This window comes from Salarias fasciatus, chromosome 23 (assembly GCF_902148845.1).
Source record: "Salarias fasciatus chromosome 23, fSalaFa1.1, whole genome shotgun sequence".
Classification (NCBI taxonomy): domain Eukaryota; kingdom Metazoa; phylum Chordata; class Actinopteri; order Blenniiformes; family Blenniidae; genus Salarias; species Salarias fasciatus.
In genome coordinates this window covers 31,514,365-31,541,098 of record NC_043766.1, presented here as the reverse complement: position 1 = coordinate 31,541,098, position 26,734 = coordinate 31,514,365, and the positions used below count along the sequence as shown (strand labels likewise).

The window sequence follows — 26,734 nt, the reverse complement described above, 5'->3', positions numbered from 1 at the left end:
TGATATATAACTAATCAGGATATTTCCAGTAGTGACAACAAAGACAGGAAGCTGCAGTGGTTGTTTGACACTGAGGAGCACGACCAGTCTAAAGTTTGGACACACTTTCTCGTTCAATGTTTTTTTCTTTTCTTAATTTTCATGACATGATAGGAGTTCAGTGTAGGTATCAAAGCTATGAATGAATACACATGGAGTGTGAAATAAGACAAAGCATGTTTTATATTTTCCTTTTCTCAAAGTTTGCACCATTTGCTTTGTTGACAGCACTGCAAACAACCGGCCTTTTCTTAGTTTCAACTTGGTTAAAAGAGACAATTTGACCTGGTGAGGATTTGAGGAGCTGCTCATCCAGGTTGGGTTCATGGTTGGTTTTGGTCTTTGGCCACATGGGGTCTCTGATTTATTAATTTCTAAGCAAAAATACTGGTAATCTGGGTTAACATGATTGTATATTCTAAAACCTCTATGGCATATATCAGTAAAACTGGACTGCTGGCTGTCCCCTCCCCTCCCTCATATCGACTGTACCTGGTGCCTCAGCAGAACTCAGGACTTCATCAAGGACAGATTACATTCAGTTCTCAGCTTGTTGATCTCTTGCCCTTTGAGAGGCTTTACAGATGCATTAAAGTGAAGACAGACTGCAAAACTGCTTCTTTCCAAGAGCCATCGCCATCCTAAACTCTCCCATGAAACAACTGCTCAACAATATAATGCAGCTCTGTCTCTGCTGCTGTTCACTAAGTCATATCCACTCATTTCCTGCAATACAGTCACACTAAAGTGTGCAATTCACCTTTTTACATTGTTATTCAAAATTCTTTCACACCTAAAAAAAGAATTAATCCTTTGTGACATTTATGTTGTATATTTTTTGTAATATTTGCTGTGCCTGCAAGGAGAAATTCTCCAATCTCATTGTACACTGAAAGACCATTCTTACTGTAATGGCTCCAGTTTCAGAGTTCATGTCATATGTGGAAATGAATTATGATGCTTCTCTGTCAGAAGTACTGTTTGAAATATGTATGGAAGCGAGCTGTTGTCCTGGTTTTATGATATTTACATGGTAAAAACATGAAATATGACAATAAACTGTGTTACTCCACTGATCACAAATGAAGGCTACAGTCCAGTGAGGCTGGATTAATTAGAAATAACCACAGGAGATGTTTTTATTTTTCAGCATATCAGCATATCTATTGATTATTAAGATATCAAGTTTATACATTCGGTGTGATGAGGAGATCAATACAGGGCGACCCCTGCTGGTCATTTTTTTTAACTAATTTCATGAAGTCGTGAATCGAAAAAAATTCAGTTTTTTTGTCCGACAATTAGAACCAAAGAGCAGTGAAGCACAGAGTAATCATGTGTGCGTAGTAGTATTATTACTGCTATAAGATATTTACAGTCCTGACTAGGAGTGTAACGGTATTTGTATTCGTCCCGTACCGTCACGGTACGGGGGTCACGGTTCGGCACACACAATCACAGGACGAATACACTAGTGAGTAAAAAAAAAATAAAAAAATTCCAACCTTAGATGGCGGTAATGAGCCTAAAAGCTGCCGGCAACCACCATTATCACAGAAGAAGAAGCAGTAGAACAAGCAGGTCCAAACATGAACAAACAAAGAAGAAAGTACAAGCAGAATGAGAGCTGCAGCGTGTGGCGGAGCGGATTAAACGGGAGAGTATTTGTTCCGCGTGCGTTCCCTCATACGGAGTGACGTGTGACGTGCCAGTAAACGGGAAGCAGCACAGTCAAAAAACCAGCAGAGAACGCCACGGTGGTGGAAAAACACTTTTTTAATACAAACCCCCGACATAAAAAACATTGGAGAGGCGAGATGGAACCAAATCGCGCAACAGCCAGTTGTATAAAGAGCTCTATAGCAGAATACGAGCGATCGCCGGCTGGTGTTATGGATTAACTGGTTCCCGTGTTAACGAATGACAGCGGAGGTCTGTGTAAACACATGCTGATGACAGCAGTTGTTAAAGTAAGACTCACAAAAGACTTTAAACGTATACACTCACTGTAACTGTCGATAACCGACGTTCGCCAGAACGACTAGATATTTCAGTCATTATTGGTCACAAGTTAACACGGGCACCAGTTAATTCGAAACATCGGCATGCGGCGCAGAGCTCACACCGAGACGTGCTGCTCCGCACGGCGGTGCTGCGGTCAGGGGAGCAGCCGCTCCTTCAGCAGCATATCATGGAGATTTTGGGACATTATTTGAGCAGATATCAGCAGATAAAAACTCTGTGCTTGGCGCTGAGGACTGCTGCTGCAGAGAGGAAGACCTGCAAGTTCCTCGTGAGACTTTGTGCGCATGGATGCTTTGTATGCTGTACATGAATACACTCGCGTTTAATACTATTGTTTACAATCGGATTGAAAAAACACCATGCAAACTGGGCCAATAATGTGTCGCATGGGAAAGCTTGGGAAAAATGTTCTGGTACATTTGTGAGCTTTTTTTACTTTTTCCCCACTGTACCGAAAAACGTACCGAACCGTGACCCTTACACCGAGGTACGTACCGTACCGTGGCTTTTGTGTACTGTTACACCCCTAGTACCTTGTCCAGATTGTCGTCTGTCCTGCTCCCATTCCATCGACGTGACCGATTGTGGCCGCCTTTCACGCAACAGGATCTTCCCGTTTTGAAGAAATAATGCCGCACTCAGAAACGTGAATCACAGAAAGTAGCTGCAAGCGAGACCTGCACAATCCCACAATGCAACAGCGTGACGACAGCTGCAAAGGACCGCAATAGAAACTACTTCTTCTTCTTTGTTGTTTAACGGCGGATGGCACCATTTTAACAGGCGCGAAACAGAAACTGACTTCCCCGCACACACAAGCAGCTAGCTTCCAGCTTCTTCTGGAAGAGATTCGTCATTGGTGTGGACACCTGTCACTCAAACATGCCCGACCAATGGAGAAGCATCCGCCCACTGCGGGACGTTTGTGTCAATTAAGATTCAATCAAAAAACAGGCTTAAAAAAAAGAGGCTCCAAAAAAGAGGCTCCAAAAGTTTTGTCACTTCAATCGAAAAAATGGTGTTTGAATGTCAAAACAAAGTCGAAACACTCCAAACATTTTTTTTTGTGCTTTGAATTTTTTTTTTTTTGATTGAAGTTATATCTTTCATTGAGTAATAAAGAAACAAATGTGCTACCCATAATATGGCTCAAATCCAAAAATCAATCAAATTCTTGGGGGGTTTGAACAAGTTTTTTTCTCTGATTGAAAGCATTTTTTTTTTTTTAATTGAGTTGAAGTTTTTTCTGATTGAAAACATGCTTTGCGATTGGAGCAACTTTTTTTCGATTGAAAAATAAACAAATTTACCTCAACCCCAACTGATCTGACAAGCTTTGTTTTTTGTTTGTTTTTTGTTTTTTTATTGATGAAATAGCCCCAAAACATAGAACTGAAAAACTTACAGCAATTGTTTTATTGTCGTGCGTCTGGATTTGCGTTTGTTTTACTTTTCTCCGTCATTTTGAATAATTGTGACTCCCCGTATGTGTGTGTGAATGTGTGTCTCGTGCTGTTTGGCTGAGATGGGCTCCTTCTCACATTGATTCTTCATTTATTTACATATTCAATACTAATCTATCACGACAACGAATAATTTTAGTGCAGGGGGCATTTCTGAGTTGATTATTCTGATAAATCCTGGAAAAAAAGTAGTATGAAACTAACTTACGTACACGTTACTAAAGCAGATTTATCTTGCTTCTTAATAGAATAATACAATTTAATCAGATCTCAAAGTCAGCCATTTTTTGCTTTAAGTCATTGACACTTATTCTGTTAATACATTACTTTATTGATATATACATTGTACATTTTCCTTTGCAATTTCAGTTTATTCCATATGCTGCAGTATTAACTGTAAGTGTGCATAGTATAATGATTTACAGAAGATGGATGAATTAATTTCATCTTTCAATCCACAGGCTCTCCACACAGCTTTGAGAACAACCTTATGTTTGAAGAAGTCTCCAAAAAAAAAAAAAAAAAGCCTGTTCTAACACTGCCTGTGAAAGTAATGGACAAAAAGGAATTTCTAACCAATCATGGCCAACCAAACTGTGGAAACCTCATGTGCTGAGGAAGATGACCATCATGAAAACATTCCACCCGGGCCCAATTGGACTCTCTGCAGTGTCAACCCCAGCTTCAACAAACCAAGTCAAAGTAAATCCACCACTCCCTGAAGTGCCATCTGCTCTCACGCCATTTTTTAAATACATGAATAAAACCACAAAGTGTCATTCTCCAAAGCCCTTAAAATGTGTAAACAATCCTATTCAGCGTGTGCCTGAGTTTCGTTTTGGTGCTGGTGGCTTGAGTCCAACTTCAGATTGGCTGTTTGATGAAGTCTTACCAGAGATAACATTCCTTGATGATTCAAGTGACTTGGGTTCACCCTGCAACAGATCCCTGTGTGCGACCAGCAACGCCTCTCATTCTGTGATTGTCACTGCAGTCAAAACCCCTTCAGAAAAGAGTCCCGAAGCCCCTCCTGAATTATCCAAACGTGAAGAGAGACTGTCCTGGCTAGATGCTAAGAACTTTCCAGAAATTACCCTCCTTGATGATACACATGGAAATCAGTCACCACCAGCAGCACAAATGCTTCCCAACAATTGTAACCAGGATGTTAAAGTAAATGACTCTATGTCAAAGATCCAACAAACAGACCCACAACCTGGTCAGTCAGCCGTCAGTCAGAGTGAGAAGTCGTCACGTTTGAGTGTCCAGTCAGATGGGTATGTGGAGGACAACACAACGAAAACACCCTTGGTCCACAATCCAGATGTTACCATGGGCAGTGTTTTGGAAAACAGCAAATCTCCACTGGAGCAAAGACGGAAAATTTTTGACAAAATTCAGACTTCATCATTGGAAAACACATCATGTTTCCAACCAGCAAACAGAACGTACAATTTAAGCTGTGGAAACATGTCTGCTCTGGATGCACAGTTGTCTACCTCAGATATGAAGTGTAACCCAAACACCACCAAGACGCCACCGAGCCCGAGGACAGATAAATCCTGAAATGAAGAGCGATGCTGCGGATCAGACAAGTTCAGTCCCCACTGAAACGTCCCTCATTAAGAATCTCATGTGCTCTGCTGTTAGGGAAAGTGTTTCAAGTGATGTGCCACACAGCTCTACAGTTTGCCGATCTCCTCAGAAATCCAGTGGAAATCCTGCTGTGGAGGAACCTGTTGAGCTCCAAAACACTGTTAAGTGTGGGAAACTATCTACACAGAACGTCTCAGTAAGTCTGTCGGACTCAAGCTCAACTGACCGCCATCAAGAGACGATGGACAAGCACTATCCTCAAGTCTGTAATGTAACCACGAGCCTTAAAGAAGGCCCTTCTGAAGTACAGCCTCCAGAGGAGTCTGGGAGTAATGGGACAGGATCTGCCACAAATCCTACTGATGATGTCGACAAGCGTGAAGTTGATCTAAATTTTAGACACGTCGCCAGCAGCTGCTCGACGTGAAAGTGAAGATCACTCCAAATCTGGACTAGCTATAATTGATTACTCCGCCACCCCATTCAAACATCAAAGCTTAATTACAGAGACCAACAAAGCTCACATGTTCAATCTTGATGAGACTTTAGACTTAAAGGGGAAGTCTCTGGTCACTTCAACAGCAAAAGTAAACTGTAAAGTGTTGAGCGGAATTCCCCAGCATGAGGAGGGCAGGAACCCAGCAGCACAGAAAAAGCTGCTTGGGGAAGATCCCGTCAAACCCGCTGCTCAGGCGGCGCCTCAAGCTCTGCCAAACCTCACCGGTGACCATAAAGCATTGTTGAAGCAGCAAACCAACGTTGCAAAATCACGGCTCCCTCCTCCAAAGCTTGCATCAGAGTTGTTGAAGAAGAGAGCAGCCTCCGCTCTCCCAGGACGTTTCCAGCTGGTGACCTCTGGCCCGCCCATAACAAGGCAAAGACTTAAAACTCCCAGGCTGGGGTTTGCCGAGGCCACAACAGGCACAACCTTCAGGCATGGAGAGAATGACCTCAAATCTTAAAAAGCCTTCAGCCAGGGGCAGTGCACAAGCTCCTGAGAAACTTGAACCTGCAGGTAAATCGTGCTTTGATTTGATTTGATTTGATTTATTTGGATCCCCATTAGCATGGCAATGCCAAAGCTATTCTTCCTGGGGTCCATACAACATCTTCACAATGTGTCAAAGCAGCCACATTATCTACAAAACAATCCATATACAAATTCCAAAAACACAAACAAATACATAACACAACAACAAACAAACAATACAAGACCGCTCCTTGGTCAGTAGAGATACACAACATTCACATATCATATCTATGTAGATCCACACATATTATGCACATTGGTCACACAAAAACTCAAATCTCTTTTGCCCTTCCATCTTACACCTAACCACCCTTGAAGCAAAAACCCTGATGTAACAATTAAAATTCAAATCAGATTTGACAGTCACCCATTCATTGACTGTTTATGCCAGGAACCATTTCTGTTGCAAAGGTGCAATTTTAAGTAATATTTGTAATTCCAGTTGACCCATATTAAGTCTCTATTATACACAGATGTTTTTTGACCAACTTCTTGAAAATTATTTTGCTGTTTTCTTGTGCAATATTTTCTGGTAGTTTATTCCATTCTTGCATAGCTCTATACATAACCATTCGTTTAACTGTATTTGTTTTTGATTTAGGTAATGTAAAATTTCCTCTGGTAGCATGTCTGGTTGCATAGCTATGTCTAGCTGAACTAAAATATACATTTTTATCCAAGATTGATGGTTTTTTTGTGATTAAAATGTTTCTAAAGAAAACCAGTAACGAATACAATAATCTTTCCTTTACCAGTAACCAGTCCAAACACTTGTGCATAGCTATGATATTTGTTCTGTAACCACAATGCAAAGCTATTCTTGCTGCTCTATTTTGTACAATTTGCAACTTTTTTATATTTTCTTGTGACGTACTAGACCAAATTACTGGACAGTAGTCCAGAACTGATAATACTAGAGATTGCAAGACTAGTTTAATTACACTTAGTGACATGAAAGCTGCACACCTTTTCACAACAGAAACAGCACTTCCCATCCTGGATACCATCTTATCAATATGTCTCGTCCATGATAATCTATTATCTAACACAACACCAAATAATTTTGTTTCTTGTACTTGTTTTACAGGCACATTATTTATAAAAAGATTCAATTCAGGCTGTTCTTGTAAAGTATATGTTGTACCAAATATAATACTGTTTGTCTTCAATACATTAAGTACCAGCTTATTTTTCCTTATCCATTCCACCACAGATAGCACTTCCTGCTGTAGGGACGTATTTAGCTCTGAGCATTTAGGTGCCGACAACCAAATTGTAGAGTCATCTGCATACATTGATACAGTAGCCTTATCTAGTACTAGTGGTAAATCATTTGTATAGATTGTATATAATAACGGCCCCAAACAGCTCCCTTGAGGCACTCCACAGCTGACCTCCCTCTCATCAGAGTAACTGCCATTGAAAAAAACCTGTTGTTTTCTATTTGTTAAATAACTTTCCAACCATAATTGTACAGTTACATTGAGATATTTGTTCCCAAGTCCCAGGTGAATTGTGTGCAGATACTGCCCCCTGGTGACCGGACTTGATTTAGGTTTTCGTTTTTGTTGGGGGTTTTTTCTACATGAAGCACAGTCACAACACAGCATCATGGAAAGACAATTTCATCGGCGGTTTAGCCTGAAAGGATCTTTGTCCGTAAGTTATTGCATGTGATGCTGTTGTTATAATGTTTCACTAAGTGATGTTAAGTTTTATTTGTCATTAGTTAAAGAGATGTTTGGATAAGTGGAGAGTTAGCATGTATGTTAGCTACTAGCATGTGTGACTGTCCGGTACATTATAGCAGATATATTTTCCACTGGCTGTAAACACAGAAATGCTGTTCTGTAAGGTCAAACCAATGTGATGCTTGAGATGTGTGCAATTTGAGCTGATTCATGTTGTTTGAATCATTTATTATGTGTACGTTGATGTATTTTTTCTTGTGTTTATTTTTTCCAGTTTTACATAAAAGATGAGAGCACCTCAACCGCTTGCAGTCTTTTTGTTAGCTATCTGTCTAACACAGTCAAGCACGACTGTGTGAGGACAGAATAATAATATTGATGACTGTGAAAACCCATAACATTCTAACTTTTTAATCAATATTTCATGGTCAATAATATCAAAAGCAGCTGTAAAGTCCAGCATAACTGCTCCTACTAATTTCTTTTGTTCTATATCCATTAACCAATCATCTGCCATCTGAGCTAGGGCAGTCGCTGTGGAGTGGCCTTTCCTGTATGCATGTTGGTAATCCGTGGTTAAATTATTTAAGGAAAAATAAGTTCTAATTTGCTCACAGACCACAGTCTCCATTATTTTACTTAACACAGGCAGTAGACTTATAGGACGACTATTAGGTCCAGAAAATGACTGTTTTGCATTCTTTGGCAGTGGTGTTATTTTTGCCTTTTTCCATTCTTGAGGACACAACATTTCTATCAAACTTTGGTTAATAATATGACAGATGGACCGGGGCAATCAAATCAGCCACCATTTTTAGAAGTCTACCGTCCAATCCATCAATACCTGGTGGCTTATCTTTACAATTTCTCAACATATTTTCTATATAACTAATATTTACAGTATCAAAGTTAAATTTGCAATTTTTCCCTAACATTATTTTATCTCTTATTAATGAATATGATGATTCATTAGCTATGTCTTGAAAGCTATTTCTTAAATTATTTATTTTTTTTAATAAAATAATTATTTAGGTAACTTGCTATCTCGGTTGGTTTGGTGAGAAAATATCCTTCTGTCTATTACCAGACTGTATGACTCCCACTGTCTGCTGTACTATCAGCTACAGTTTGTCATTTTAAACTACTTTATTAGTGTTATTTGTATTTTTTTTTAATTTCCTTTTCCAAAGCGTTCCAAATATACAGCCTGTTTGACTCATAATGTGCTTTAGGTGTACTAACATTCATTCTGGTCTTTGTAGTGATGCCATCGACTGCTGCTGGATCATCAGCTGCTTCTGATGCTGCCAGCAGAGCCAGGGCCCTGAAAGCGGCTATAAAAAGTCAAAAAGCCGTGACTACCAAATCCCAGGCTCAAGGTAAGTTGGCTTCGAGCCAAGATGCCGTTATTGAGCTTTATGAGGCAGGTTTATCTGCAACCCCATCACGTAAGACGTCTGTGATGAAAAGTGGATTTCCTCCCATTCAATACCAGGAGACATACACCTTTTGTGGTGTTTGCATTGTTGAGTAGTTTTGTAACTTATACTGCCACAATATAAATCAGCATATCCCACAATCCAACCAGGTTTTATGTAACGGTTTCTGTCCATGTGTGCTTTCAGCTGCATCTCCTATGCCAAAGGCTTTACAATCAAAGAAGCGTCCATTGCTGAGAAATGAAGCCGTGTCGTCATCAAAGAAGTCAAAACTTGGTAAATATTGAGTTTTTGATGAAAAAGATAATGCCAACTCCCAAGGGTTTAAATTGGTCAAGTTTACACAGAGAATCATTTTGAGACTTAATGCTAATGTTAGTTATGTGAATGTTTAACTAGGGTTGGGAAATTAGAGTTTTCTTTAACACACACTCTCAATGTAATATCTCTCTTTTTCTCCTCAGATGCTGTTGTTTCATCACGCAATCCTGAGTCCTCGGCAGCTCGTCAGACCGGCGGTTGCAATGACCAAACATGCGGTGTGTTCCTACTCTTATCACAGAAGTTTTAAATAAATTGTCTTGTTGTGAACCTCAGTCTGTCCTGCCAACTTATTTTTCCACATGATTTCAGATGCAGCAGTGCCAGCAGGTGCTGCTGGGCCGTCATCTGGTTGTGATCCTGCCACCACTGCCCTGAAACCACCGGCAAAGATTGAAAAGGCCCTGCTGACGAAATCCCAGACTCACGGTGAGTCAACGTCAGGATGAGCTGTTTGGTCTCATGAGACAATCTGACATTAGGGCTGGGACGACACGTCGACGTAATCGATGACGTCGACGCAAAAAATATGTCGACGCAAAAACTGCACGTCGATGCGTCGTCTCAGATTCAAAAAAATGGCGGCGGCATCGAGTAGCAGCAAGTTGGGGGAGAAGAAAAGATCCCGTAATAGATGTGGATAATGTTGGAGCTCCTCTCCCCAGCAGAGAAGCACTTTGAGTCAGCCTCGGCTGTCACGGCGCCTGGGTGCCTGACTTCCAGGGGCCGAGTTGGGGCCGATTGGGTAAACGGCCCGGAGCTGCTCCGCGGCGGCGACGGGAGATCTCCAGCAGCCGCGGCCTGCTTCACGCGCCTCCGTGTTTATGCGGCGGGTCCCCGCGCGCTCCGCGGCCGGCACGGAGCGCGTTTCCGCCTGGGAGCGGAGATCCGGAGCTGCCGCGCCGCGGCTTGCTCCACGGAGGCGCGTGAAGCAGGCCGCGGCTTCCACGGTCCGAGTGGAGCTGCCCCACGGAGGCTGACGGGAGAGCTCCGGATCTCCGCTCCAGGGCGGAGACGCGCTCCGGGGACCCGCCGCATAAACACGGAGGCGGAGAGGAGCTCCGCGACGGATTTAAAAATTAATCGTTAGATTAATCGATGCATCGAAGAACTATTTCCTGGATTAATCAATTACAAAAATAATTGTTTAACCCAGCCCTAATCAAGTCATCTCCATGCCATGTTTATGCTCTGACTGTGTATCACACCAGGTGAATCTAATCAACCCTGCTCCTCAGCTTGTCTGTGGTACATGGTGAGGGCAAAAACATAGCATGGAGATGACTTGATCAGGCTCCAATCTCCCACCTCTGTTAATTACTCAATCAAAGATATAATTTCAATCAAAAAAAAAAATTATTCAAAGCACAAAAAAAAATGTTAGGAGTGTTTCGACTTCATTTTGACATACAAACACATTTTTTTTCCAATCTTAGTGAGAAAAGTTTTGAAGCCTTTTTTTTTTTCAAGCGTGTTTTTTAAGCCTGTTTATTGATTGAATCATTTTGACACAAACGTCCCGCAGTGGGCGGATGCTTCTCCATTGGTCGAGCATGTTTGAGTGAAAGGTGTCCACACCAATGACGAATCTCTCCAGAAGAAGCTGGAAGCTTGCTACTGGTGTGTGCGGGGAAGTCAGTTTCAATTTCGGGGTCTAGTGGAGCTCCGACGCCGCATTGCTGCCTCCGACTGCGTCCTGAAAGGATCTTTGTCCGTAAGTTATTGCATGTGATGCTGTTGTTATAATGTTTCACTAAGTGATGTTAAGTTTTATTTGTCATTAGTTAAAGAGATGTTTGGATAAGTGGAGAGTTAGCATGTATGTTAGCTACTAGCATGTGTGACTGTCCGGTACATTATAGCAGATATATTTTCCACTGGCTGTAAACACAGAAATGCTGTTCTGTAAGGTCAAACCAATGTGATGCTTGAGATGTGTGCAATTTGAGCTGATTCATGTTGTTTGAATCATTTATTATGTGTACGTTGATGTATTTTTTCTTGTGTTTATTTTTTCCAGTTTTACATAAAAGATGAGAGCACCTCAACCGCTTGCAGTCTTTTTTGTTAGCTATCTGTCTAACACAGTCAAGCACGACTGTGTGAGGACAGAATAGTAAAAGGACAGCTTCACACCGGGCTAAGACCAGATCTACTGTCGACTACACGCTGTGAACAAGACGAGGACAGCATGGAGCAACACGGTGAAATCAACCAAGCAAGTAAAGACTTCGAGGTCAGGTCTGAAATCACAGGCTCCAAGTCTTCTGGGAGATCAAGTAGATCCTCAGCTAGTGCAGCAGCTACCAAAGCAAAGGCCAAAGCAGAAGCTGCCCTGGTAGAAGCCAAGTATGCAGCGAAAGAAGCTAAAATGATGAAAGAAAAGGCCCGCATTGAGGCGGAAAATCAAAAAATGTTAGCTGAAGCAGCACAGCGCAAAGCTGAGTTGGAGGCGAATCTGTATGTCTTAAAATTAGAGAAGAATGCCACAGCAGCTTCAGCAGAAGCAGCAGTTTATGAGGCTGCAGCAACAATGGCATCAAATCCTCTCGATGGCGAACAGCTGTGTCCAGAGGATCGCATTCAACGCACCAGTGTGCAAGCCCACTATGTGACATCAAACGCTCAGCAGTCAGCTCCGGTCTCACAGGAACCTCCCGCCATACCCATAAAAGCAGAACGAGTGCAACCAGACCCCATTAATTGGTATCCACTTCCTGACAAACGGATCCATTCATCACAGCTCTTTGACCAAGGTGAGGAAACGCCAGGCACACAAATTGGAGACAACTCACCTTATGTTCCTCACCCAATGTCTCACACTTCAAGTCTTCGAGATTACGCGTGCGAAGCAGCACAAATGACTGATCTCACCAAATACCTTGTCAGGAGGGAAATGGTAAGCTCTGGGCTTCTGAAATTTGATGATCGTCCAGAAAACTACTGGGCTTGGAAGACTTCTTTCCAAGACACCACGAGAGAACTCAACTTAACAGCCCGAGAGGAACTCGACCTGCTAATCAAGTGGCTCGGCTCAGACTCAGCTCCACAAGCCATGCGCATCAGGTCAGCTCATGTCCACAATCCAGCATCAGGGGTCGCTATGATTTGGCAAAGGCTAGATGAAACATATGGCTCCCCCGAGATTATTGAAAATGCTTTGCTGCATAAACTTGAGACTTTTCCAAAACTGTCTAACAAAGACAACCAACGTCTCCGAGAACTGGGAGATATTTTGATGGAGATACAGTCAGCTAAATCAGGGGGACAATTACCGGGTTTAGCCTACCTTGACACAGCGAGGGGTGTTAATCCTATCATAGAAAAGCTTCCTTATGGGTTACAAGAACGCTGGATTACACAAGGATCCAAGTACAAAGAGGAACATAATGTTTCCTTTCCACCCTTTAGCTACTTTGTAAGTTTCATATGTAGCCAGGCAAAAACTCGCAACGATCCAAGCTTTGTGTTCTCCACACCAAGCATTATGACTCACACAAAGTCAGAAAAACCTGTGAGGCCCAACAACTACAAAACTGTCTCAGTGAGGAAAACTGAAGTAGCAGTTACACCTTCAAGTGCAAGTGGGGCATCAGAAAAGAAATCAAATGAGCCAGCGGAGCAGTGTCCCATACACAATAAGCCACACCCCTTAGCTAAGTGTCGTGGGTTTCGAGTAAAGCACTTAGACGAAAGGAAAGCTTATCTAAAAGAGAACGCCATCTGTTTTCGCTGTTGTGCATCCACCCAGCACTTAGCTAAAGACTGCAAAGTTGCTGTCAAGTGCAAAGAGTGTAATAGTGAAAGGCACATTTCGGCTCTACACCCTGGACCCGCTCCTTGGTCTACAGAGGTGCAAGTGACACAGCCAGAGCATGGCGGGGAGCAAGACAAAGGCTCAGCTCCTGAAGTCACTTCAAAATGTACAGAAATCTGTGACAAATCACTTGGGCTCAGATCATGTTCAAAAATCTCCCTTGTGAATGTGTACCCCGCAAACTGCCCCAGCAAAGCTCAAAAAATGTATGTGGTTTTAGATGATCAAAGCAATCGATCTCTTGCCAAGTCAGCCTTCTTTGATCTATTTGGCATCAGTGCAACCCCCTCCACCTATACTCTTAAGACCTGTGCAGGCATACAAGAGGCAACAGGAAGGAAAGCACAGAATTTTGTTGTCTCATCCCTTGATGGAAAGACACATGTTGCACTCCCACCTCTTTTGGAATGCAATACAATTCCAGATGATCGTTCAGAAATACCCACACCTGACATTGTGCAGCATTTTCCTCACTTAACTCCGGTTGAGGATAAAATACCACCCATTGAACCAGACACGCCCATACTTCTCTTATTGGGGCGGGACGTCCTAAGTGTACACAAGGTACGTGAACAGTACAACGGCCCTCTCAACACACCGTATGCCCAGCGACTGGATTTGGGCTGGGTCATTGTAGGTGAAGTGTGCCTTGGAGGGGTACACAAACAAACAAAAGTGAATGTTTACAAAACAAATGTTCTCAGCAATGGTCGTACTTCATTCCTTGAACCTTGTCCTGGGGCAATCCATGTGAAGGAGAAATTCAGTGCTCCAATGCAGGAACCTTTTGACCACGCATTCCATGACAAACGAACAACTCCACTCAAACGAACAGACAAGTTGGGGCTTACAGTATTTCAGAGAAACCCTGATGATGACAAAGTTGCTTTGTCTGTTGAGGACAAAATGTTTCTTGAGATCATGGACCGAGAGGTTTACATGGACAATGATAACCACTGGGTGGCGCCTCTTCCATTCCGTACACCACGTACTCTGCTTCCTAACAACAGAGAGCAGGCTCTGAAGCGCCTTAATGTTCTGTTACGGACTCTGGAGAAAAAGAAAGACATGAAAGAACAATTCATTGAATTCATGCAGAAAATTTTTGACAATGATCAAGCAGAAAAGGCACCACCACTCAAACCAGGTGAAGAATGTTGGTACTTACCAACATTTGGAGTGTACCATCCCCAGAAACCTGACAAGATACGAGTTGTGTTTGACTCAAGCGCCTCATTTGATGGCATATCCCTCAATGACGTTCTACTTAAGGGACCTGACTTAAACAATACACTGCTCGGAGTCCTACTGCGCTTCAGAAGAGAACAAGTTGCAGTTGCAGTAGATGTTGAGCAGATGTTCTACTGCTTCAGAGTCAAAGAAAGCCACAGAAATTATCTGAGATTTTTGTGGTTCCAGGATAATGACCTAAACAAAGAAATCGCTGAATTTCGGATGAAAGTGCCAGTTTTTGGGAACAGCCCTTCCCCAGCCATTGCGATCTATGGTCTCAGACAGGCTGCAATACTTGGAGAAGAAGAGCATGGTTCCAACGCAAAACAGTTCGTCTTCCGCAATTTCTATGTGGATGATGGACTAGCCTCCGTGTCAAGTGAAAGTGAAGCCATCGAACTCTTGATAGGAGCAAGAAACATGATGGCAGAGTCAAATGTGAGGCTTCACAAGATAGCCTCAAATGCCAGCCGAGTGATGAACGCATTTCCACCTGAAGACAGAGCTGCAGATCTCAAAGATTTGGACCTGGATGTGGACCCTCTGCCTCTTCAACGGAGCCTTGGGGTGAGTTGGAACTTAACCAATGATTGCTTCACATTCAGAGTGGCTAAAGAAAGTAAACCTTTCACACGCAGAGGAATACTTTCTGTTGTCAATAGCCTCTATGATCCCCTTGGATTTGCAGCCCCAGTCACAATTCAGGGAAAAGCGTTGTACAGAGAGCTAACTGCAGAACAGCAGGATTGGGATGAACCTCTACCAGCAGACAGGGAAGCAGAATGGGGAAAGTGGACTGACTCACTTACTGCTCTTGAACATCTCCAAATCCACAGACCCTTTGTTCCAGTTTCATTGTCACACACTCAGAGGAGGGAGTTGTGCATCTTCTCAGATGCTTCAACGATGGCAATAGCAGCTGTAGCATACCTTAGGGTCATTGACAGTGACAACCAATGCCATGTTGGGTTTATCATGGGTAAGGCTAAGCTAGCCCCATCTTCTGCCCACACCATCCCACGCTTAGAATTATGTGCAGCTGTATTAGCAGTGGAACTGGCTCAAGTGATTGTCAATGAAACTGACATTGAGTTACATGAGGTCAACTTCTACACAGACAGCCGAATAGTTCTAGGCTACATTCACAATACTACACGCAGGTTCTACGTGTACGTAGCAAACAGAGTTGCTCAGATTCACAAATCCACCAAACCAGACCAGTGGCATCATGTCACTACAGACCAGAATCCTGCAGACTATGGGACTAGACCTGTTTTGGCAACCCACCTGCAACATACCACCTGGCTCTCTGGCCCACAGTTCCTGACACAGATGGATTCTGATCAAAGAGAGTCAGCACAAGAGACTTTTGACCTTGTGGACTTGTCGACGGACGTTGAAGTCAGACCCCAGGTGACTTCCTTGACAACAAAAATAGAGGAAGCAGAGCTTGGATCTCACAGGTTTACACGTTTCTCAAGCTGGACGTCGCTGGTAAAAGCGATGAGAACTCTCATTCATGTCGCAAAGTCATTCTCTAAAACGACAAAAACATGCAAAGGTTGGCATAGATGCAATCTTACAGATACGGCAGAAATCTCACAAGCAAAAACAGCAATCATCCAGTGTATGCAAACAGACGCTTACAAAGAGGAAATTGAAAGCCTTAAAAAGGGAAAAGGGATTCCCTCCCGCAGTCCTCTTGAAAAACTTGACCCTTTCATTGATAGTGAGGGTTTGTTAAGGGTTGGAGGACGTTTGCAGTTGGCAGATGTATCAGATGAAGAGAAACACCCCTTGATAATCCCAGCTACTCATCATGTGGCCGTTCTTTTAGTTCGACATTACCACTCCCAAGTAGCTCATCAAGGCCGACAGTTTACTGAGGGTGCTCTGCGCACAGCAGGACTATGGATTGTTGGGAGCAAGAGACTAATTTCCAGCATACTCCACAAATGTGTCACGTGCAGGAAACTTAGAGGACGCCACGAAGAACAAAAAATGGCCAGCTTGCCAGCCGACCGTCTTGCAGTTGACCCGCCATTCACTCATGTAGGCCTAGATGTTTTTGGGCCATGGAATGTCACATCCCGTCGCACAAGGGCAAACAGTGCTGACAGTAAAAGGTGGGCTGTATTGTTTACCTGTCTGAGCACCAGGGCCGTGCACATAGAAGTCATAGAGTCACTGTCAACTTCAAGTTTCATTAATGCTTTGCGTCGATTCCTGGCAATTCGAGGACCTGTCAAACACCTACGTTCAGACCAAGGGACAAACTTCATTGGGGCTTGTAAGGAATTACAACTCCACATCAATGATCCAGAGATCAAGAACTACTTACAGGATCAAAGCTGTACCTGGACATTCAATGCCCCACATTCATCTCACATGGGAGGAGTGTGGGAAAGAATGATTGGACTCGTCCGACACATCCTCGATGGCTTGTTATTGAAAACCTCAACTACCCGTCTCACTCATGAGGTATTGGTCACCCTTATGGCTGAGGTTATGGCTATCATGAATGCCAGGCCCTTAGTCCCTGTTTCAACTGATTCTGAAGTACCTGAAGTTCTCTCACCTGCAATGCTTCTAACGCAGAAGGCAAGTGCTGTGCCAGCACCACCTGGAGACTTTGAACTCAAGGACCTCTGCAAAGCACAATGGCGGCAAGTTCAGGGTCTTGCAGATTGTTTTTGGAAAAGATGGAGGCAAGAGTATCTTGCAACATTGCAGACAAGACGAAAGTGGAAGGGGGAGAAACCGAGTGTTAAACAGGGAGATATATTCTTTTGAAGGACAATCAAGTGAAACGCAATGAGTGGCCTATGGGTATTGTTGTCAAAACTATTCCCAGTGATGATGATCGAGTAAGGAAGGTTGAGATCAAGCTTGTGAAACATGGTATTGCTAAAACGTACCTTAGGCCTGTTACTGATGTAATAGTGCTTTTTTCTGTGACTGATAAAAATGTGTGAAAATGTGTAAATAGAGTGGTATATGTATTCATATACCAGGCGGGGAGTGTACAGTTACATTGAGATATTTGTTCCCAAGTCCCAGGTGAATTGTGTGCAGATACTGCCCCCTGGTGACCGGACTTGATTTAGGTTTTCGTTTTTGTTGGGGGTTTTTTCTACATGAAGCACAGTCACAACACAGCATCATGGAAAGACAATTTCATCGGCGGTTTAGCCTGAAAGGATCTTTGTCCGTAAGTTATTGCATGTGATGCTGTTGTTATAATGTTTCACTAAGTGATGTTAAGTTTTATTTGTCATTAGTTAAAGAGATGTTTGGATAAGTGGAGAGTTAGCATGTATGTTAGCTACTAGCATGTGTGACTGTCCGGTACATTATAGCAGATATATTTTCCACTGGCTGTAAACACAGAAATGCTGTTCTGTAAGGTCAAACCAATGTGATGCTTGAGATGTGTGCAATTTGAGCTGATTCATGTTGTTTGAATCATTTATTATGTGTACGTTGATGTATTTTTTCTTGTGTTTATTTTTTCCAGTTTTACATAAAAGATGAGAGCACCTCAACCGCTTGCAGTCTTTTTTGTTAGCTATCTGTCTAACACAGTCAAGCACGACTGTGTGAGGACAGAATAATAATATTGATGACTGTGAAAACCCATAACATTCTAACTTTTTAATCAATATTTCATGGTCAATAATATCAAAAGCAGCTGTAAAGTCCAGCATAACTGCTCCTACTAATTTCTTTTGTTCTATATCCATTAACCAATCATCTGCCATCTGAGCTAGGGCAGTCGCTGTGGAGTGGCCTTTCCTGTATGCATGTTGGTAATCCGTGGTTAAATTATTTAAGGAAAAATAAGTTCTAATTTGCTCACAGACCACAGTCTCCATTATTTTACTTAACACAGGCAGTAGACTTATAGGACGACTATTAGGTCCAGAAAATGACTGTTTTGCATTCTTTGGCAGTGGTGTTATTTTTGCCTTTTTCCATTCTTGAGGACACAACATTTCTATCAAACTTTGGTTAATAATATGACAGATGGACCGGGGCAATCAAATCAGCCACCATTTTTAGAAGTCTACCGTCCAATCCATCAATACCTGGTGGCTTATCTTTACAATTTCTCAACATATTTTCTATATAACTAATATTTACAGTATCAAAGTTAAATTTGCAATTTTTCCCTAACATTATTTTATCTCTTATTAATGAATATGATGATTCATTAGCTATGTCTTGAAAGCTATTTCTTAAATTATTTATTTTTTTTAATAAAATAATTATTTAGGTAACTTGCTATCTCGGTTGGTTTGGTGAGAAAATATCCTTCTGTCTATTACCAGACTGTATGACTCCCACTGTCTGCTGTACTATCAGCTACAGTTTGTCATTTTAAACTACTTTATTAGTGTTATTTGTATTTTTTTTTAATTTCCTTTTCCAAAGCGTTCCAAATATACAGCCTGTTTGACTCATAATGTGCTTTAGGTGTACTAACATTCATTCTGGTCTTTGTAGTGATGCCATCGACTGCTGCTGGATCATCAGCTGCTTCTGATGCTGCCAGCAGAGCCAGGGCCCTGAAAGCGGCTATAAAAAGTCAAAAAGCCGTGACTACCAAATCCCAGGCTCAAGGTAAGTTGGCTTCGAGCCAAGATGCCGTTATTGAGCTTTATGAGGCAGGTTTATCTGCAACCCCATCACGTAAGACGTCTGTGATGAAAAGTGGATTTCCTCCCATTCAATACCAGGAGACATACACCTTTTGTGGTGTTTGCATTGTTGAGTAGTTTTGTAACTTATACTGCCACAATATAAATCAGCATATCCCACAATCCAACCAGGTTTTATGTAACGGTTTCTGTCCATGTGTGCTTTCAGCTGCATCTCCTATGCCAAAGGCTTTACAATCAAAGAAGCGTCCATTGCTGAGAAATGAAGCCGTGTCGTCATCAAAGAAGTCAAAACTTGGTAAATATTGAGTTTTTGATGAAAAAGATAATGCCAACTCCCAAGGGTTTAAATTGGTCAAGTTTACACAGAGAATCATTTTGAGACTTAATGCTAATGTTAGTTATGTGAATGTTTAACTAGGGTTGGGAAATTAGAGTTTTCTTTAACACACACTCTCAATGTAATATCTCTCTTTTTCTCCTCAGATGCTGTTGTTTCATCACGCAATCCTGAGTCCTCGGCAGCTCGTCAGACCGGCGGTTGCAATGACCAAACATGCGGTGTGTTCCTACTCTTATCACAGAAGTTTTAAATAAATTGTCTTGTTGTGAACCTCAGTCTGTCCTGCCAACTTATTTTTCCACATGATTTCAGATGCAGCAGTGCCAGCAGGTGCTGCTGGGCCGTCATCTGGTTGTGATCCTGCCACCACTGCCCTGAAACCACCGGCAAAGATTGAAAAGGCCCTGCTGACGAAATCCCAGACTCACGGTGAGTCAACGTCAGGATGAGCTGTTTGGTCTCATGAGACAATCTGACATTAGGGCTGGGACGACACGTCGACGTAATCGATGACGTCGACGCAAAAAATATGTCGACGCAAAAACTGCACGTCGATGCGTCGTCTCAGATTCAAAAAAATGGCGGCGGCATCGAGTAGCAGCAAGTTGGGGGAGAAGAAAAGATCCCGTAATAGATGTGGATAATGTTGGAGCTCCTCTCCCCAGCAGAGAAGCACTTTGAGTCAGCCTCGGCTGTCACGGCGCCTGGGTGCCTGACTTCCAGGGGCCGAGTTGGGGCCGATTGGGTAAACGGCCCGGAGCTGCTCCGCGGCGGCGACGGGAGATCTCCAGCAGCCGCGGCCTGCTTCACGCGCCTCCGTGCTTATGCGGCGGGTCCCCGCGCGCTCCGCGGCCGGCACGGAGCGCGTTTCCGCCCGGGAGCGGAGATCCGGAGCTGCCGCGCCGCGGCTTGCTCCACGGAGGCGCGTGAAGCAGGCCGCGGCTTCCACAGTCCGAGTGGAGCTGCCCCACGGAGGCTGACGGGAGAGCTCCGGATCTCCGCTCCAGGGCGGAGACGCGCTCCGTGCCGGCCGCGTAGCGCGCGGGGACCCGCCGCATAAACACGGAGGCGGAGAGGAGCTCCGCGACGGATTTAAAAATTAATCGTTAGATTAATCGATGCATCGAAGAACTATTTCCTGGATTAATCAATTACAAAAATAATTGTTTAACCCAGCCCTAATCAAGTCATCTCCATGCCATGTTTATGCTCTGACTGTGTATCACACCAGGTGAATCTAATCAACCCTGCTCCTCAGCTTGTCTGTGGTACATGGTGAGGGCAAAAACATAGCATGGAGATGACTTGATCAGGCTCCAATCTCCCACCTCTGTTAATTACTCAATCAAAGATATAATTTCAATCAAAAAAAAAAATTATTCAAAGCACAAAAAAAAATGTTAGGAGTGTTTCGACTTCATTTTGACATACAAACACATTTTTTTTCCAATCTTAGTGAGAAAAGTTTTGAAGCCTTTTTTTTTTTCAAGCGTGTTTTTTAAGCCTGTTTATTGATTGAATCATTTTGACACAAACGTCCCGCAGTGGGCGGATGCTTCTCCATTGGTCGAGCATGTTTGAGTGAAAGGTGTCCACACCAATGACGAATCTCTCCAGAAGAAGCTGGAAGCTTGCTACTGGTGTGTGCGGGGAAGTCAGTTTCAATTTCGGGGTCTAGTGGAGCTCCGACGCCGCATTGCTGCCTCCGACTTCGGCGCTGGATACCACAAACTACTTGGCTTATGGTGTCAGCGCCTATGGCAAGGCGTTTTAACATTTAATGCCCAGACTGGATATTCGCGAAAGATATCTGTAATTCAGTTCTTCCTAGTCGAAAAGAACGATAGAGATATCAACAACTCTATTTCTCCTATCCGTAATTATCATTTCAGATATCCACAAATACATTCTTCCTAGGAGAAATGATGTCACTTTTGCCATTCATGTGTATGGGTTACGTCATTTCACCTATCCATAATTCAGTTGTAGATATCTGCAATATGAGTTACGGATATCTGCAATTGAATTACGGATAGGCGAAATTCCAGTTGCAGATATCTACAACTGAATTACGGATAGTCAAAATTTCAATTCCAGATATCTCCAACCCCTCCTCAGTTACAGATATCTACATGTTTCTTTATGGATATCCATAACTCAGTTTTGACTAGGCGGAATTCGTTGTAGATATCCTTAAATTAAAGTAACGCCTAGTCAAAATAATGTTGTCGATATCTCAAATGGGAATTACGGATAGGCAAAACTTGATTGTAGATATCTAAAATTATGTTAGAGATATCTTTAATTAATTTTGATAGAGATATAAAACATGGAGATATCTGTAACTACAATTCCGCCTAGGCGAAATGTTATTAAAGATATCTTGAATGACCGTTTTGACTAGACAAAATGACGTTGCAGATAGCCATAATGTCGTGCAATTACTCCTCCCACTTTCAGGCGGAAAGCGGTGAAATGCTGATTTGAACCGCCTCGTGCCACGCTACGGCGAAGTTGCACTCCACTGCACATTTAATTTGAATTTCTTTTATTTTGGTTCTGTAAAGAGCAAAAATATGTATTTTAACACCACAGTTGATACATTCAGGGCTTCCGTGTGTGTTCCCGTTTTCGGAGTGTAATCACGTGAGACTATCCCTGTACCCGAACACACCGTGTAGCGAATGCGCCATCTACTGGTCAGAGTTAGACACTGCTTTATATAACAACAGTTCTTAATCCACTAATGGCTCTAAATGCCACAAATGCGCCCCACAGAGAAACCTCGGTTTCCCACGGCCGGTACATTTCTGTAAATGAGCATTCGTAGCTCATCCAAGGAGGCTATAAGCGCATTTTTTGTGTCCGGCGACAGCAAATGTTCAATTCGTTCTGCATTACTTTGACAGCTTTGGACAGCACGATGCTCTCGCTCCCCGCAAATGCCCTGACTGAGGGCTCGTTCTACTCCGTGGCATTTTTGTACAACATTGTTTAATACTGCCGCCATGGAAAAGCTTCATTTGCCATAAGCTTCCTGTTTTTTCTGGCGGGGTTGGAAAGTTACGCATTTCTGGATATCCAAAATAGAGCAACGTCATTCCGACACGTCATAGTGACGTTTAAGATATCTTTAACTTACATTTCGCCTAGTGGAAACTCAATTATGGATATCTGTAATTGTCATTTAGGATATGTGATGCGTTTCATGACGTTTGTGACGTCATTGGAGATATCTAAATCTCAGTTTCGACTAGGCGAAACTGAAATTTAGATACCTCTATCAGTCCTTTCGGATAGTCAAAACTACATTATAGATATCTTTAATGAAAATTCCGGATATCCAAAATTCATTACGCCTAGTCAGAATGGAGTTGTGGATATCCGCAGTCTTAGTTCCGGATAGTGCAATCTAGGCATTAAATGTTAAAACGGCTTGCCCGTGTGAGCAGTTCCGAAATTATAAATCTCTGGAAGCTCACGGACACTTCACGAATGGCTGGGTGCAGGATCTGTCCGTGTAGTCTGGTCCATGTGAGCTGCGTTGGTCTGCACCATGCACCGATGCACGGGGACTGTGGATCTGCAGTCATTGTTTCTCCCTCTGATGTTGTTTTACTTATGTCAGACACATTTACCACAACACATCATGTGACAATGACGTGCTTCATTGATGTTAGCTGCCATGCATATCGTTCTCACTGTTGTTTTTTCATACATCATTGTGTTGCTGCTGCTGAGTGTGTGAAATACAATAAATTCCAGTAAAAAGAAAATGTCTCACTTGTCATTTCAGTACTTTCTCCCATATTGACCATTTCAAGAAGTAATTTGTAATGAGGAGCGCAGTTAATTATCAAAACCAACAGTAGTTACTTACGTGCTAACAAAAAGCAATAACTCAACAAGACAAGATTCTATATTCCTGACAGGTATTTCCAGTGACCCTTTCAACACGAATCCTCAAATGTGCCATTTTCCTGGTTTCCTCCACATCTCTGGCTGCTAACTGACAGCAGCCTTTTGTAAATGCTGGGAGTTTGACCTCCGCACACATCACAACAACAACAACAACTCACAGAGGTCACATTCAGTCTGTGTGGCATCCTGACTGGTGTTGTGTGTGTGTGTGTGTGTCATCTTCTGTGACCGGCTGACTGTTGTCTTCCTCAGCATCAGGTGTCACGGCCTCACTCTGGTGACTTTGTCCAGGCTCCGAGGTCCCCTCCTCGGTCTGCAGCTCTCCAATCTCTGCATTCCGGTGGACTCCCGTCTCTGGTGCTTGCGGTGACACTTTCTGTAGCTGCTCCCACCTACGTCACCTTGCAAACCGTGCTGCATTGGTCGGTGTGACTGATGTGTGTCCAGATGTAGGGAAGGTGTCCAGTCTGGATCAGTCTCCATCATTTCATAGGTTGCTTGACCTGCAAACACATGTTAGGTTTAATTGAGAAAGCTAGTAAATACTGGATTCTTGCATGACATTGCACGTAGTTACAAGGACTGCAAATACAGACGGATGCAGATGGATTTGTTGTTGTGCTGATTGTTTCTCAGGCTGTAACATCATCTGACATATTTTGCTGCTGAAGCTGCTGACTGTGTTCTCCTCTAGGATGTGTTATAAATTTAGTTTGATCACTTATAGCAAACAAATCAATGACTGTATGTTTGTTTTCAAAAGGAGATCAGATCTGATGTGTTGTGTGTTGCGGTGTACCAGGCAGTGTGTGTTGATCTGTCTGTGAGGACAGAACTGACAAGACGTGTCCTCTTTTGGACAGCAGGTCTGACTGGATCTTTAAGGTCACTCCCTCCGTAACGTTTAAATTTAAGATGAAGAAATAAAATAAACCGTTTTAGCATGAAGTGACCATCCCATCTCGACTGCCCTCCTCCTCTGACCGGAGTTTATAAGTGAAGTTGGCTCGCAGCTGCTGAGGCTCGCCGGCAGCTGCAAACTAGCTTCACCGCTAACGTAACTTCGTTCACAGAGAAACCGCATTTTCAGTAGCATCGCTGAAAAACTAATAAACTCACTTACTTGCCTTTATGAAAATGGCGAGAAACAGGTATGTTGTCAGATATGGAGTTTAAAGTGATGCTCTTCTTTCATGTCACTGCTGCGACCCGCCATCCGACGCCTCTTCCTCAGTCTGCTCTCCGTAACTTCTTTTCCACTTGGGAAACTGGAAAAAAACGTAGATTGTCGTCTGTCCTGCTCCCATTCCATCGACGTGACCGATTGTGGCCGCCTTTCACGCAACAGGATCTTCCCGTTTTGAAGAAATAATGCCGCACTCAGAAACGTGAATCACAGAAAGTAGCTGCAAGCGAGACCTGCACAATCCCACAATGCAACAGCGTGACGACAGCTGCAAAGGACCGCAATAGAAACTACTTCTTCTTCTTTGTTGTTTAACGGCGGATGGCACCATTTTAACAGGCGCGAAACAGAAACTGACTTCCCCGCACACACAAGCAGCTAGCTTCCAGCTTCTTCTGGAAGAGATTCGTCATTGGTGTGGACACCTGTCACTCAAACATGCCCGACCAATGGAGAAGCATCCGCCCACTGCGGGACGTTTGTGTCAATTAAGATTCAATCAAAAAACAGGCTTAAAAAAAAGAGGCTCCAAAAAAGAGGCTCCAAAAGTTTTGTCACTTCAATCGAAAAAATGGTGTTTGAATGTCAAAACAAAGTCGAAACACTCCAAACATTTTTTTTTGTGCTTTGATTTTTTTTTTTTTGATTGAAGTTATATCTTTCATTGAGTAATAAAGAAACAAATGTGCTACCCATAATATGGCTCAAATCCAAAAATCAATCAAATTCTTGGGGGGTTTGAACAAGTTTTTTTCTCTGATTGAAAGCATTTTTTTTTTTTTATTGAGTTGAAGTTTTTTCTGATTGAAAACATGTTTTGCGATTGGAGCAACTTTTTTTCGATTGAAAAATAAACAAATTTACCTCAACCCCAACTGATCTGACAAGCTTTGTTTTTTGTTTGTTTTTGTTTTTTTTTTTTATTGACGAAATAGCCCCAAAACATAGAACTGAAAAACTTACAGCAATTGTTTTATTGTCATGCGTCTGGATTTGCGTTTGTTTTACTTTTCTCCATCATTTTGAATAATTGTGACTCCCCGTATGTGTGTGTGAATGTGTGTCTCGTGCTGTTTGGCTGAGATGGGCTCCTTCTCACATTGATTCTTCATTTATTTACATATTCAATACCGATCAATCACGACAACGAGTAATTTTAGTGCAGGGGGCATTTCTGAGTTGATTATTCTGATAAATCGTGGAAAAAAAGTAGTATGAAACTAACTTACGTACATGTTACTAAAGCAGATTTATCTTGCTTCTTAATAGGATAATACAATTTAATCAGATCTCAAAGTCAGCCATTTTTTGGTTAAAGTCATTGACACTTATTCTCTTAATACATTACTTTATTGATATATACAGTACATTGTACATTTTTCTTTGCAATTTCAGTTTATTCCATATGCTGTAGTATTAACTGTAAGTGTGCATAGTATAATGATTTACAGAAGATGGATGAATTAATTTCATCTTTCAATCCACAGGCTCTCCACACAGCTTTGAGAACAACCTTATGTTTGAAGAAGTCTCCAAAAAAAAAAGAAAAAGCCTGTTCTAACACTGCCTGTGAAAGTAATGGACAAAAAGGAATTTCTAACCAATCATGGCCAACCAAACTGTGGAAACCTCATGTGCTGAGGAAGATGACCATCATGAAAACATTCCACCCGGGCCCAATTGGACTCTCTGCACAGTGTCAACCCCAGCTTCAACAAACCAAGTCAAAGTAAATCCACCACTCCCTGAAGTGCCATCTGCTCTCACGCCATTTTTTAAATACATGAATAAAACCACAAAGTGTCATTCTCCAAAGCCCTTAAAATGTGTAAACAATCCTATTCAGGGTGTGCCTGAGTTTCATTTTGGTGCTGGTGGCTTGAGTCCAACTTCAGATTGGCTGTTTGATGAAGTCTTACCAGAGATAACATTCCTTGATGATTCAAGTGACTTGGGTTCACCCTGCAAC

At 42.5% G+C, this 26,734-nt stretch overlaps 1 long non-coding RNA gene across 1 annotated transcript; it reads right to left on the bottom strand.

Annotated features, from left to right (window-relative positions):
* On the bottom strand, positions 1-24,739 carry LOC115381520 (uncharacterized). Its single transcript, XR_003930426.1, has 3 exons — positions 24,729-24,739; positions 24,470-24,472; positions 1-70 (listed from the first exon to the last, which is right to left on the bottom strand). It is a non-coding gene; the product is annotated as an uncharacterized LOC115381520 (long non-coding RNA).
* Between the last annotated feature and the right edge of the window lie 1,995 nt (positions 24,740-26,734).